This window comes from Mirounga angustirostris, unplaced genomic scaffold, assembly GCF_029215605.1.
Source record: "Mirounga angustirostris isolate CCGP_5_RB_7025 unplaced genomic scaffold, mMirAng1.0.hap1 SCAF_13, whole genome shotgun sequence".
In the NCBI taxonomy this organism is placed as follows: domain Eukaryota; kingdom Metazoa; phylum Chordata; class Mammalia; order Carnivora; family Phocidae; genus Mirounga; species Mirounga angustirostris.
Genome location: NW_026991721.1, coordinates 54,799,791 through 54,812,751, shown reverse-complemented (window position 1 = coordinate 54,812,751; position 12,961 = coordinate 54,799,791). Strand labels below are relative to the sequence as shown.

General features: G+C 52.1%; 1 protein-coding gene and 1 non-coding gene across 4 annotated transcripts in view; one reads left to right on the top strand and one right to left on the bottom strand.

The window, feature by feature from the left end:
- The window catches only part of POLD3 (DNA polymerase delta 3, accessory subunit), a 113,912-nt gene that overhangs the window by 71,015 nt on the left and 29,936 nt on the right, over nucleotides 1–12,961 (top strand). The gene's annotated exons all lie outside the window — the stretch shown is intronic.
- LOC123858088 (U6 spliceosomal RNA) lies at nucleotides 3,103–3,207 on the bottom strand. Its single transcript, XR_006794046.1, has one exon. It is a non-coding gene; the product is annotated as a U6 spliceosomal RNA (small nuclear RNA).

The window sequence follows — 12,961 nt, the reverse complement described above, 5'->3', positions numbered from 1 at the left end:
TACAGTTACCATATGATCCAGAAATTCTACTCCTAGGTATATACCCCAAGGAAATAAAGCATACATCCACATAAAAACGTGTACACAAATTTTAATAGCAGCATTATTCATAACAGCCAAAAAGTAGAAACAACTCAAGTATCCGTCAACTGATGAACAGTTAAATAAAAGTGGTATATCTCTACAATGGAATATTATTCAGCAATAAAAAGGACAAAGTATTGATATATGCTACGACATGGATGAACCCAATAAACATTATACTAAGGGATAGAAGCCAGACACACAAGACTAAATATAATGTAACAACGAGATGCAGAATAGACTATAAAGTTTAGCATATATTAGTACTTCCTGGATGCATGAACGAATTAATAATTAAGTAAAATACCCATGCCAATTGGATTTAGAAGGTGAAAGAGACATGAAACTACGGTAAAGCTGAGTTTTCTAAGCTGGGTGAGTGAGGGGCAGGTGGGAACATTAGAGAGACCGGGAGAGGCAGGGTAGGATCTGAAACTCAGGTCTCAGAGGAGAGCACAGATGTGAGAGTCCTTGACTTGGAGGTGACAGGTTGGGGGAGGTGAGTAATGGTTAATTTCACAAGGGAAGAAGTTCAGAAATAAGAGCAGGGTGGGGACAGCTAAGCCCTTTGCCCTTGTTTCTGGAAGAGGGTGTCTGAGACCCTGGGCATTCAAGTGGCATGAGGGGTATGTGGTGCTGGGGAAAGAATCAAAGACTTGAGTCAGAGGACCCAGGTTCTTTGCTTTAGCTCCATCTTGCTGTGTGACCTCGGGCAGCTGATCTTCCTGTCTGAGGCTCTTTCTTCACCTGTAATCAGGGATAATAATCCCAGCCCTCTTTCCCAAAACTGTTGCATGGGCCAAAAGGGAGAATGCATAAGAAAGTGCTTTGTAAACCGTAAAAGACTCATCAAATATAACGGGTTATTATTATTGCAGTGGGAGATGCAGAAGGCCAATAAAATGGATTTGGTTGCAGTAAGTACAGGGGTTACTTTCTGTTTCTTAAAAAAAGAAAAACCAGCAGCAGCAAGTACTGCCAGGTGCACAACGTAGTTTTTCCAACTTTGAGAAGCAAATAACAGAGAGGGGCCAACTGGCTCATCCCAGGAGGCCTGTCTTCACCAATTGAATCAGAAATCACGGCTCAGGGAATAGTGGCAGGCAAGGGCCCAGGACAGCAGGCCCTGTCCTGGGGGCGGTACCCAGGGGGTGTGGGGCCAACAAAGGTTGTCCACATGGCCCGAGACCTGGTCCCTGGGCCCCAGCAGCTTGGAGCTTCCTTCAGTCCCCGCCCAACCAGATGTACTCCTTAGTGTCCCAGGTGGCCCATGAAGGGTGCTGCCAGCCCCCAGGCCACATTCAGAAGCATCACCTCAGGGTTAGGCAGAGAAGTGACCATGGCTTCACCACAAAATAGGCCAGGCTGAGTTTCTATGGCTCCCCAGGTGGCCAGCCTCATTAGAGCTCAGGGCCGCACTGGGCCTGCCAGAACTGCGGGCCAAATCCAGCGCAGGAGGCGTGGAGAGGCTGCTTCCAGTTCTTTTCAGGCCCAGAGACACGTTCCCCCAATGCCTGGCTAGAGGTGAGCCCCCGAGGTTTGTGTGCCAGCCTAGAGACAGTCCTCTCAAATAGTACCTTTAAGGCAGCCACGCTTTTCTCAGATTTTCTTGGCCAAGGTTAGAGAAGACATTAATGACCATCTAGTCCAGCCTGCCTGCCCCCGTTTTCAGTTGAAGAACCTGAGGCCCAGAGAGGCAGGATCTTGCTGAAAGGTCAGATCAGGGGAGCATCTCTGAGGCCGAACAACAGTGCTGAGAACAGAAATCGAGTCTCTGGCCTCTCAGCTGTCTTCCTCCCCACCTCCTCTCCTTCTTTTCCCATTACTCGTATTTTCCAGTCTCTTCTCCTTGGGACCACTGCCCTCTCACCTCTCTGAACTTCCTGGCCAGCCCTGCCGGCCTGAGTTCTCCACCTGAGGCTAAGATTCTGCTTCCCCGCCTCTGCTCTGCACTGGCCAGCTCGAAGAGCTCACGGGCTGCTCAGAGATGCTCCCTGGGCAGTGGAGCTGGGGCATGAGGGCCGGGGGAGGAGGCAAGGTAAGGTCAGGAGCTGCAAAAGCAGGTCCAGTTCAGCTACTAATGGTTATGTGCGGGCACTGAGACCCTGTTTTGGAGCTTCTCGTATCCCTCCTTTGGCTACCTTTGTTCTTCCCCTCAGCAAACACTCTTCAGTCCCTGAAACCTCGCTGAGGACTTGAACTCAGGGCCTTGCTTGTGCAAGGCATCAGGACACAGATACTACTTACCAACTCGGCCCTGCACTCAGGTGCTCCCAGTCTGGTGGAGGTTGCACCAGAATGGGCATTTGCCCCCAGGGTGATCAGCATAGGATATGAGGGCAGCACGGAGGACTCTAGAAGCCCAGGAGATGCCCCCTCTACCCCAAGCCTGGGCAGTCAGAGAAGGCCTCGAGCTCCAGTGCAGCTCAAGGAGACATTTCCTAGGCAAGAAGGTGGGGAAAGGCATTCCGGGAAGCCCACACTAAGATGGGAGGATAAGCGGCATGACAGGATCAGGGAATGGTGCTGGATTTCATGTGGCTTAAAACCCAGGCTGGGCAGGGGTGAGTGTGGGTGAGGCTGGGGGTTGGCAGGGGCCATATGTGAAGGGTGCTGAAGGCAGGTCCAATGTGTATTTTCCAACACCACCAAGCCATTAAGTCAGTTCTGATGCTGCCTACCTGGAGATAGTATCAGATGCCATGGGTTAGGGGGCCGTCCTACAAGCCGGCCCCCACCTGTGCTTCTGACCAATTGGTTATAAATTGGAGGTTCCCACAACCTCTTCCTCGGGTTCAATTATTTGGTAGAGCAGCTCACAGAACTCAGAGGAGCATTTACTTCTGTTTACCAGTTTAGTATAAAGGATAGTATAAAGAATATAGACGAATAGCTGGATAAAGAGGTACAAAAGGCAGTATCAGGTCCATCCTTCCCTTTTCCCTTTAGTCCTGGGTGTCCTGGAGAGGCGCTGGGGCAGACCCAGCGAGCCCACATTCTTTGTGGAGTGCGGGGCCTGGTATTTCTTTTCCTTACTGAACCTTAGCATGTCATCCTTGGGCAGGGGCCATGCTAATCTCTGTATTGTTCCAACCTTAGTATATGTGCTGCCGAAGCGATCACTCCTGACTGAACCTTAGGCTTCCCCTTCAGCAACAGGGAAGATGAAACCCAATCATCTCTCAGGGGCTTTCACCCCTAGATGAATCAGGATCAACTATGGAACTTTGTATATGACGAACCTGTGGGCCCCGTCCCAAGTTTATTAAATCATCCTTTCATTCCACAAATATTTTTGCGTATATGCCACGCGCTGGACACAGTTCTAGGCAGTCGGCATACAGCAAGGGGCAAAGCCTCTGGCCCGCCTTCATGGCGTTTACACTCAGAGTCTCGGGAGACGGGCCCAGACATCTGTATTTAGAAAAGCTCCACTAGCAATTCCAAAGCCCAGTGTTATGCCCTGAATTGTGTCCCCCTCAAAATTCGTATGTTGAAGTCCTACCCCTCAGTACCTCAGAATGTGATTGTATTTGGAGATAGGGTCTTTAAAGAGGTAATTGAGTTCAGTGAAATCACAGGGTAGGCCTAATCCAATATGACTGGTGGTCTTCTATGAGGAGATTAGGACACAGACAGAGAGAGGAGAGACTGTGAGAAGCCACAGCGAGAAGGTGGCCACGTACATACAAACCAAAGAGATGCCTCAAAAGAAACCAACCCAGCCAACACTTTGATCTTGGACTTCTAGCCCCCAGAATTGTGAGAAAAGACATTTCTGTTGTTTGAGCTATTCAGTCTGCCGGACTTAGTAACAGTAGCCCTAGCAAATTAAGATACTCCGCCTTGGCCAGAAGCTACTGCTTAAAGAACTGGACAAGGATGCGGAATGCAAATGAGAAGCACATCCGGGTAGTGTGAGCTAGGTAACCCAAAGCTTAGAGACATCTCCATAGGTTTGGCCCTGATGGAAGCCAGTTAGCTCCCTGTGTTTCACAAAGGCATGGCTCTGCTGGAAATGTGGATGCTACTGAGCAGCCTCCTGCTGGAGCCCTGCCCCAGCCCTGCCCCAAACCCCAACAGGCCTGGGACAGGCTCCAACTCATCCACAAAGAGCCACATCCACAAGGAGGCTCCAGTGGGGACAGGCCTTGGGAAGAGCACCAAGGACCCATCCTGCCCAGAGAGACCCAGCGTGGACAAGGATCTGGCCTGAGGTCACACAGCATGATGGAGATAATCCAAGAGTCTCACCCCCCGCTGGTTCCCGCTGCTTTCTCCTTCAGCCCCGGCACCTCGCCCAAGCCTGCTGCCACCCGCTCTGCTTTCCCACCCTTCCTCCCCACCTCTTTGCCTCTGACTAAGGCCCAGAGCATGATTTCAGAATGATGAAACCCAGCTCCTGAGGTCACGCCGGCCTCTTTCAGTGGCTGTAATTTTGCACGGCCCCGTCCCCCACCCCACGCCCGAGTAGGCTGGGGCAGCTCCCAGGCCTTTGGCACATGTCTGGGGGGAATGTGAGGATGAGACAACCAGAAGAGATCACTCAAGCCAGGTCAAGAGGAATTGTTTGTTACAGATCGTCTCCTGACCCAGCACCAGTCTGGAAGACACACAGACTGATAATGCAACCTTGTGCTCACGTCACGCCTTCACCCGTCGTCATTCCACTTAATCCTCCCTCATAGCATCCCATTTACACTCAGGCTTTCCAAGTCAACACCACCAAGCTGCTCGTACCTCTGTCCCCCGTGCCGTGCTGACTCACATCTCTGGGGGCTTGCTTCTCTGCTGTTTTCTCTGTCCAGATTGTTCTTTCTTCCTTTTTCCCTGTCCTTGTCTGCTTTGCCTGGTTTCTCCTCCTCGTCCTTTAAGACCCAGCTCTGGCATCACCTTTTCTAGGAAGCCTGCCCTGACCGTCCTCCCACCCCCACTCCCAGCAGGTGGGCCTATATATTTCTCAGTGTGCACTCATAATAATCTCTCTTCATCACATTGTTCACAATGTTCACCACATTGCATTTTGATTACCTGCTTACACGTCTGTCTCTTTACCCATCTCAAGAGCAGGGATGGGGTTTGGACTAGGTCTAGTTCATCTTTGTGCTGTAGCCTACAGCATAGAGCTGAGCATAGAATAAGTCACTGAATGTGGGACAACCTCCCCCCCACACCAAGACAGATGAGGCAGGGATTGTAATCCCCCACTTTACAGAGAAAACCGAGGCCCAAGAGGAGTTACCTGACCTGTTCAAGGGCCCAGGGTGAGTTAATATCAGAGCAGGGACTAGAATCCAGCTCTGCTGGTGCTTAGATTACTTCTCTTATGCTCCAAGGACAGCATTCACGGAATAGCCAGCCAAAGGGACCCACTGAACCACACTAGGTGTATTACTGCTATAACAAATCACCACAAACTTAGTGGCTGAGAACACCACATTTATTGTCTCACAGTTCTGGATGTCAGAAGTTCAAAATGGGTCTCACTGGGCTAAAATCAAGGCATCAGCAGGTCTGTATCCCTTTCTGGAGGCTCTAGAGGAAAATCCATTTTCTTACCTTTTCTAGCATCTCGAGGCTGCCCGCATTCCTTGGATCCATCTTCAACGCTAGCAATGACTGGTCAAGCCTTTCTTACATTCTGTCACTCTGGCACTCCCTCTTTTCTTTCCCTCTTTAATTTATTAGGATCCTTGAGATTACATTGGGCTCACCCAGATCATCCAGATGACCCATCTCAAGGTCAGTTGATCTACAACCTTAATTCCTTTTGCCCTGTGATCTAACATATCCTCAGGTTCCCAGGGATTTGGAAGTGGCCATCTTTGGGAGGGGGAGCATTATTTTGCCTACCATACTGGTGGGCAAGGAGATAGTGGATCTGTTAAGGGTGGAATGACCGGACTTCCCAGTGTGCCAGGGATTGTTCTGCCTTAAAGCTGTCATCCTGAAATGATTATTGATATTGCCCTTTTCTCTCTCAAAAACATCCTAGTTTATATGGTAACCCTAGGCATAGACTATTGGAACAGGAAGTCTAAGCCTACCATTTTGCAGATGAGGAAACTAAGGCATCCAGAAAGGGAAGAACTTGCCCATTGTCACATAGCTACTGACAGAGCTGAAACTAGGATCCAGATTTTTTGCCAGGAGGAAAAGGCCAGCTTGGTGCCCCCTTGAAACTGAAATATTTCTTTCATCAAGTCAAGAAGGCTTCCTAGAGGAAGCGGTAGGCAGTCATCAATGATGATGAAAATGAATTTATTGAATACTTCCTATGCTCCAGGCACTGTTAATTAATGCTGAATGCTTTATATGTATTATCTCACTGGGTCCTCACAAAAATCTTGGGTCATTTTACAAATAGGGAAACTAAGATTTAGAGTGGTCAAGTGCCCACACCAGTAAAGTCTCAAACCCTTTTCTTATTATAAACCTAATAATCTTTCCTCTCTACCTAGAGCGTTACTGGGCTCCAGGAACTAAGAGGGCTGGAAGCCGAGCCTTGGAGAGGCATGGACTGAAGGGTGGGGAGGGAGAATGTGGAGGGGTGCTGCTGGCTTACTGAGCCTGTGAACTGATGAGGGAAAGGGTTTGAGGTTGAGGTGGCTCAGACAGTTGTGTTTAATTTGCACTGAAGACAAAAACTATGGTCCTAGCAGGAAGAGTTTATTTTAAAGGGTTTAGTTATTTTTTCCATATCTGCTCCATGTAGAACATTTGGAAAATACCAGAAGTGAAAAGAAGATAGTCACAATTGCGATAATCCCATTCTCCCACAGAACCACTGTTGAGACCTCAGCAAGTTCCCCTACGGGGATTTTTTCTTAATAAAACATGTCAACGTAGGAAACAGTATAGGAATAATGTCAACACCTGTGTACCTGCTCTCCCGCTTAAGAACATGTGGTTCCATATAAAATTGGTGTCTGGTGTAACTTCTCCCCATTGTGTTCCCTCCCTCCCTGACAAGAGGTCCTTCCAGGCTTTCCTCTATGCATATCGCTTTTACTTGGTCGATGTCAGTGTGATTTTACAGTTTTGTACCAGAAGAGTTCAGGAGAGACATCAGGAGGTCCCTAACGCTCCCACACTTGGGGGCTCCCCCATTTTTTCTGATGAACAATAGCAAGCCCTGGCTCCACCTGCACTCCACCCTTGGTGCCTCCTGTCCCGGCGTGCAGCTGGGGACCTGATGCGGCCCCTGTCCCACCTCCTAACCCACCTGTCTGACCAGCGTGTTCTCCATCCTCCCGCTCAGCCTTCTCCCGTCAGTCTCTTCCCTTGCCATCCCCATCCCCTCGGCCCCGGCATCGGCATCGCGGCCCTGGCCTTCCCTCCTCTCCATGGTGCTCCGCCAGTCCCAGCAGCCGCCCCGGCAGAAAGAGCAGCGGGTGCCCGAGGTCCTGCTGCCCAAGGGCTGTGAGGCCTGCCCCCCAGCCACCCCCGTCCAAGCCTGGGATTCCTCTGCGGCCGCTAACTCCTTCCTTGTCAGGACCGGAAGCGGAAGCGCGCTGAGAGACTCCCCCCACCCCCACCCCCACTTCGCAGCTGGGGAGAGGCTGGGAGAAGAGACCCAGTCTGCCTGGCATCAGTAGGCAGAGTGGAACCAGAACCCAGGGGTCCCGCCCCTCATTCCGCTGCTCTTGAGACCCTTCCCACGGGCGTAGCACCCACTAGGCTGGACCCCTCCCTGCTTCCAGAGAACTGGTGTGTTGTGTGGGTGACGGGGGTGTCTGTCGGTCAGGGCCACTGTCCTGTCCGGAGCGAGGGAGCACCCGTGGCAGGAGCACGAGCAGGGTGGGTGACGGCCCGGCAGCTGCCATTCAGGAGGGGCAGAGCGTGGGAACTGGCGAGGCCTGCGGAGCCCACTCCTTCTCGGGAGGGGTGGGGCGGGGCGGGGCTCCGAGGGACTGCGCTTTGCCCAGGGTAACATGCACAGTCTGTGGCTCTCGGTCAACCGACTGCACCGAGTGTCTGTCTGCCCAAGCGGCATGCAGAAGGGCAGAAAGAAACCCGCGGGGCCTGAGGAGATGCCGGCCTCTCTTCCTGTGTCCGAGTGTCCCACCTTTCTTGTTTTCGGAGACCCCTTGCTCCCTTCCCTCCCCTCCTAACTCTCCTCGGCCTCCATTCCCCCCCATCCTTTATGTGCTAGAGTTCCTTGGAAAGAGGAGGGCTCCAGGTGGTGATGGGTATGAACAGGTGTTTCGGGAAGGAGCAGGCCTGCGTGGGGACAGTGGGGCGGGTGACCCTTCTTGTTGATGGTTTTGAGGTCATCCTGCTAAAAGTTTTAAATGCCAGAGGGAAAACTTGATCTTTACCCAAAAGGCTGCTGTTGGATGTAGAGAGTCAGGGGACAAGATCGAGGCCTGGCTCCATCATTTACTAGTTGTGTGATCTTGGGCAAGTCACTAAACTTCTCTAAGCCTCCATATCCTCGTCTGTAAAATTGGATGGCGATAACATTTCATGTGCAGATTAAATAAGACAGTGCAGGGCAAGGACCCAGCACAGCGTTCGGCACACACATTTAACCACGGTAAATGGCAGCTGTGTGACTCCTGCAGACATCCTGGGCTCACCCGGGGCCCCTGTTGCTAAGACCCAATCTCTTAGACCCGGGGCTTGACCCCATGGAGGGTCAAAGGTGAGGGGGATTCGTTCTCTGTACCCTGTCAAACATAGAGCACCCAGTCTTTCTGAGGAGCCAGCTGCATTCACACCCAGGAGCTGCAGTTCTCACTAGCGAGGGGTCACATGTGCCGGGGTAGGGGTGGGTATACTGGGAGGGAGCACCAGGAGATGTGGGGTTGACATGCAGTTCTGGCCAGACCACTGTTTTTCAGTAAAAGCTCAAAGTTCTGCTGTGGCTGCCAGTACCCAGCACCGGGCCAGGCCAGAGCAGGCTTCATGGGGTCACGATGGGCAACACCTCCCGCTGCACGCAGACCCCTCTAAAACAGCATCCACAGGCAGCCAGGGAAACTGCAAGGACCACGGTGTGGATGCTTCACTTCCATTAATGATATGGTATTGGACCAGCCTCCCCAGCAGCCGCCCTGAATCTCAGGTTCCCCTTTTGTGGATGGTGGTTAATATCACCCACCTGACCGGGTGATCTGTTCAATGAGACATCATGTACAGAGCACACTGCTCAATGCGGGCAGAGGGTGCTCCCCAAAATGGTGGTGATTAGGGTTTGTGTGAACCTCACCTTCCAGAAAGACTGTGAGCCCTCAGAGGGCTATGCGGGGTGTTTTTTGTTTGTTTGTTTGTTTGTTTTTGCCTCTCAAGACCCAAATTGTGCCAGGCTCCCAACTGGGGCTTTATCTGTATCCATTGACCAAATGACTGGATCATCCGCTAACCTGAGTGAGGGAAGAAGGCGAGGATTTGCCATTTGGTGTTTTCATGTGGGTGAGGTCATAAATGATGAATCACGTGTAATTGGATGCTGAGTCTCGGTGTGGTTTCCAATTTGTGATCTCATTTTATTCACACAACCCCTGCCCCCTGCCAACTTCGTGTCTTGTGGGAGGATTTGGAGAAACTGGAATTGGTCTCCCCAATTTCCAGATGGGAAAATTGAGTTTGGGAGAGGCCAAGTGAGTTATCTGGGTCACCTGGCAATCGATGGCATGGTTGGGGCTTCGCCCTTCCAGCCTAAGGGTTTTTGCAGGAGTCCAGCGGTAAGTCTGGGCTGCTCGGGTTGCAAGGAATAGAGACCCATTGAGGTACTGTGGCGAGATGGGGGATGGCAAGAGGACTTCTCAGGCGACACAGCCTTTTTGATATCAGGGTCTAACCTGCAGTTCTGCTGGCCTGGCAGCCCCAGCTCCCAACTTAGGCCCTCCTGGTCCCATGACTCAGCCTCCCACTCGTCTGTACTCTTTTCTGCCCACCCTCTAGGCCTCCCATGTAAGCCCCCTAAGAAACAGAATCTATTACCGAGATAAGCATTTTGGTTGCAAGGACCACAGGCTCTCTCAGGCCATTTTAGGATTCCTTCTCTGGGGGTGTGGGGGTGGGTCAGCGGTGGGAGGGGGGGAACTACATGGCCTGGAACTGGGGAGGGCTCAGACACCAATGCAGCTCCAACACTCCATCCTCCTCCACTCATCCACCCATTGCCATGGCAGGTCCCAGGCCAGACCCCTGGAGGGAGCATTCAGACAGACTGAGCTATTCATCACCGGTGAGCTGATCACCTCACTAGACAGACTCTTCCCAGAGACCACCTTGGGGCTCCAGGGAAGCTGTGAGCTGGTGCTCTCCCTACCTCTTGTCTCATCGGTGGCCTCCCCAGTGCAAACACTTGCCCACATTGCTTCTTTGAAAGGGGGTGGGGGTAGCATAGTTGTTTCACCACAAGAAAATGTTGGGCAGGGAAGGCAGGGCTGTGAATATCCTTAGTGCCTTCAGATTGGATTTGCCTCTACTTACCCTGGAGTCCCCCTTGGGGGCAGTATACCTGAGCCAGGCCACCTCTTAGAGCACTTAGTCTCCCTTAGATCTATTCTAGAGATGGGCGCCTTTACCTCAAGTGTGGCTAGGGTGGAAGGGGCATTTAATTCAAAGCTGGCAATTTATGGGTCCAAAGCGGCCGTTCTCATCAGAAGGCACTGTGCGGGTAGCAGGCTGGCTGAGGCAGGGGATGCCTCTCTATTCCAGATGGATCTCAGAGTCTGCGGGCAGAGTAGAACAGCCAGTTTATTCCCTGGGCCCACGGTCAGAGCCCTGTCAGCCCACAAGGTGTGTGATAAATGGGGACTCAAGGCAAGCATTGCATCATGGAAAGTTCTGGGCAGCAAGTGGAAAGATGTAGATGTGATGAGGCACCCCCGTGGGTATGGGGGAAATGGCTGGAGTGAACGTGCGGGCCCCAGATAAACTCACCTGGAATGAGCCCATCACAGAGTAGAATTCACTGTGTCATCAAAAGAGGAAGAAATGGTAGCCAGGTCCATGCCCCGGGTGAGCGTGGGGATCTAGAGGCTACAGGGGGGCAATGCCCAGGGGCTGTTGTGAGGGACCCAGCACAGCCAGGACTCCTTGGAAGGAGGTGACCCCTCCCTGCTATGAACCCTGAATGGGGCCTGTGTGAAGGCCAGGAAAATTACAGCTCTTGCTTTACTTTCCCATTGCAGGAGTGAGCATCCGTATGCGGTTGGATGGGTCCATGGGGAGTGCTAGGGATATCAGGGTAGAAGCTACCCAGTAGGGAGCAGCCAGGCTTCCCACACCTCTGTGAGGGCCAGGATCTACCTATGTCATGTGTCCAGGGGATGCCACTGAATCCAATCAAAAGCAAAACATGACAGGGTGATCTGGTGTTTCTGGTCATGGGCCTCCCAGTGCCCTCTTAGCTCTCATCCGTGGGGGTGTTCAGAACAGGAGGCTTCCAGGAGTGAGCAACTGGCCTCCTTCAAGTTATCCCCACTGATTTAGAAGGAACCCATGGCCTCCTGAGGCAACATAGGGAAGCTCCAGTCTCAACTCTACTGGGTGACCTCAGGCAAGTTATTAACTGCCTGAGCCTCAGTTTGCTCAGCTACAACCTGGAGAACACAATATGTTTTCTGTTTTGTGAGTTTACATGAAAGCACCTTAAATGCAGACTTCTGTTCATACCTGAACGGTTCTTGCCATTAGACTGGAATAGAATTTACTAGAAATCAGGGCCTACCTGTCCAGTTTACCATTGTGTACCCAGTGTTGGGCACACAATAGGTTGCTCGGTAAATCTTTTCTAAATATGCCAACAATGGAAAAGGGGCATTTTGAGACTCATTATTAATGACAGTCATTCCATCAGCCAGCAAAGAGGCAGGCCTTTGAAAAGGGCATCAGGTCAGTAGACCCGAGTTTTAGCCCAGTCTTGCCACTGACTTGCTGAGGAATCCGGGGCAAGTCACATCACCAGGCCGAGCCTCAGCCTCTTCATTTGTTCGATGAAAGGGTTGGACAAGAGGAGTTCTCAGGTAGCTTCTTGGTGCTCTGGTCCTGAGGATTTGCTGGGGGTGACCATGTGCTCACGCCATCTGGGTTCATGGTGACCATGGGACCACTCTCCTGGCCTGCCCTTCTCCCTTGTGTTTTCTTTCTTCTTGGTATTTTTTACTCTGATTCGTCTATCTTCACTTGCAGGAGTTGAAATGCTGCTTTGGCCTTCTGTACATACGTACCCTACCACCCACCTCCCCAATTGGGGGATCTCCCTATGGGCAGCACTGTCTCCCCCGCCCCTCTTATAGGCAAGACTGTCTTCTCCCTCTGCCTGCCCATCCCCACCCCCTTCAGAATGGGACAGGCCTCATCTCACTGGGTCTCTCTCCCCAGGATTGGACCCAGAGCCGTGACCGCCCTCACGACGGGTGGGGGAGGGCAGAGTGACATGCTTGCTGACACACTGAGGCGGTGTTCCGAGGGGAGCGGGCCAGCAGCCGCAAAGGTGCAGCTGGTGCCAGGTGGGCCTTGCCAGCCGGAGCTATTTTTAGAAGCCATGTTTGCAAATTTTGTGTTAATAGTGTCTCTGTCCAAGCCCTGGCTCCCAGGACTTAGAGAGGGAGAGAGTCTTAGAGAAACCCTCCCTCCTTGTTCACCCCCTCGTTCGTGCTCTCCTCCCCACAGGTGGCTGGGATTAGCAGGGGACAGCCATCTGTGGGCAGACCCACGCACATGGTGGGTAGGGAAGGGGTAGGGGTGGAGGAAGGTGCAGAGGCTTAGAGCTCAGGTTGCTAGAGTCCAGTCTCAGAGGGGTGGCAGGACCCCCAGCCGCAGGTCACCTCTGTCAGTGCCCATGTCATTGGATGGGCACTGTCAGTTGCCCGGTCTGTCACCACCTTAAGCAGTGAACTTGAGCCCCCACCAGGGTATC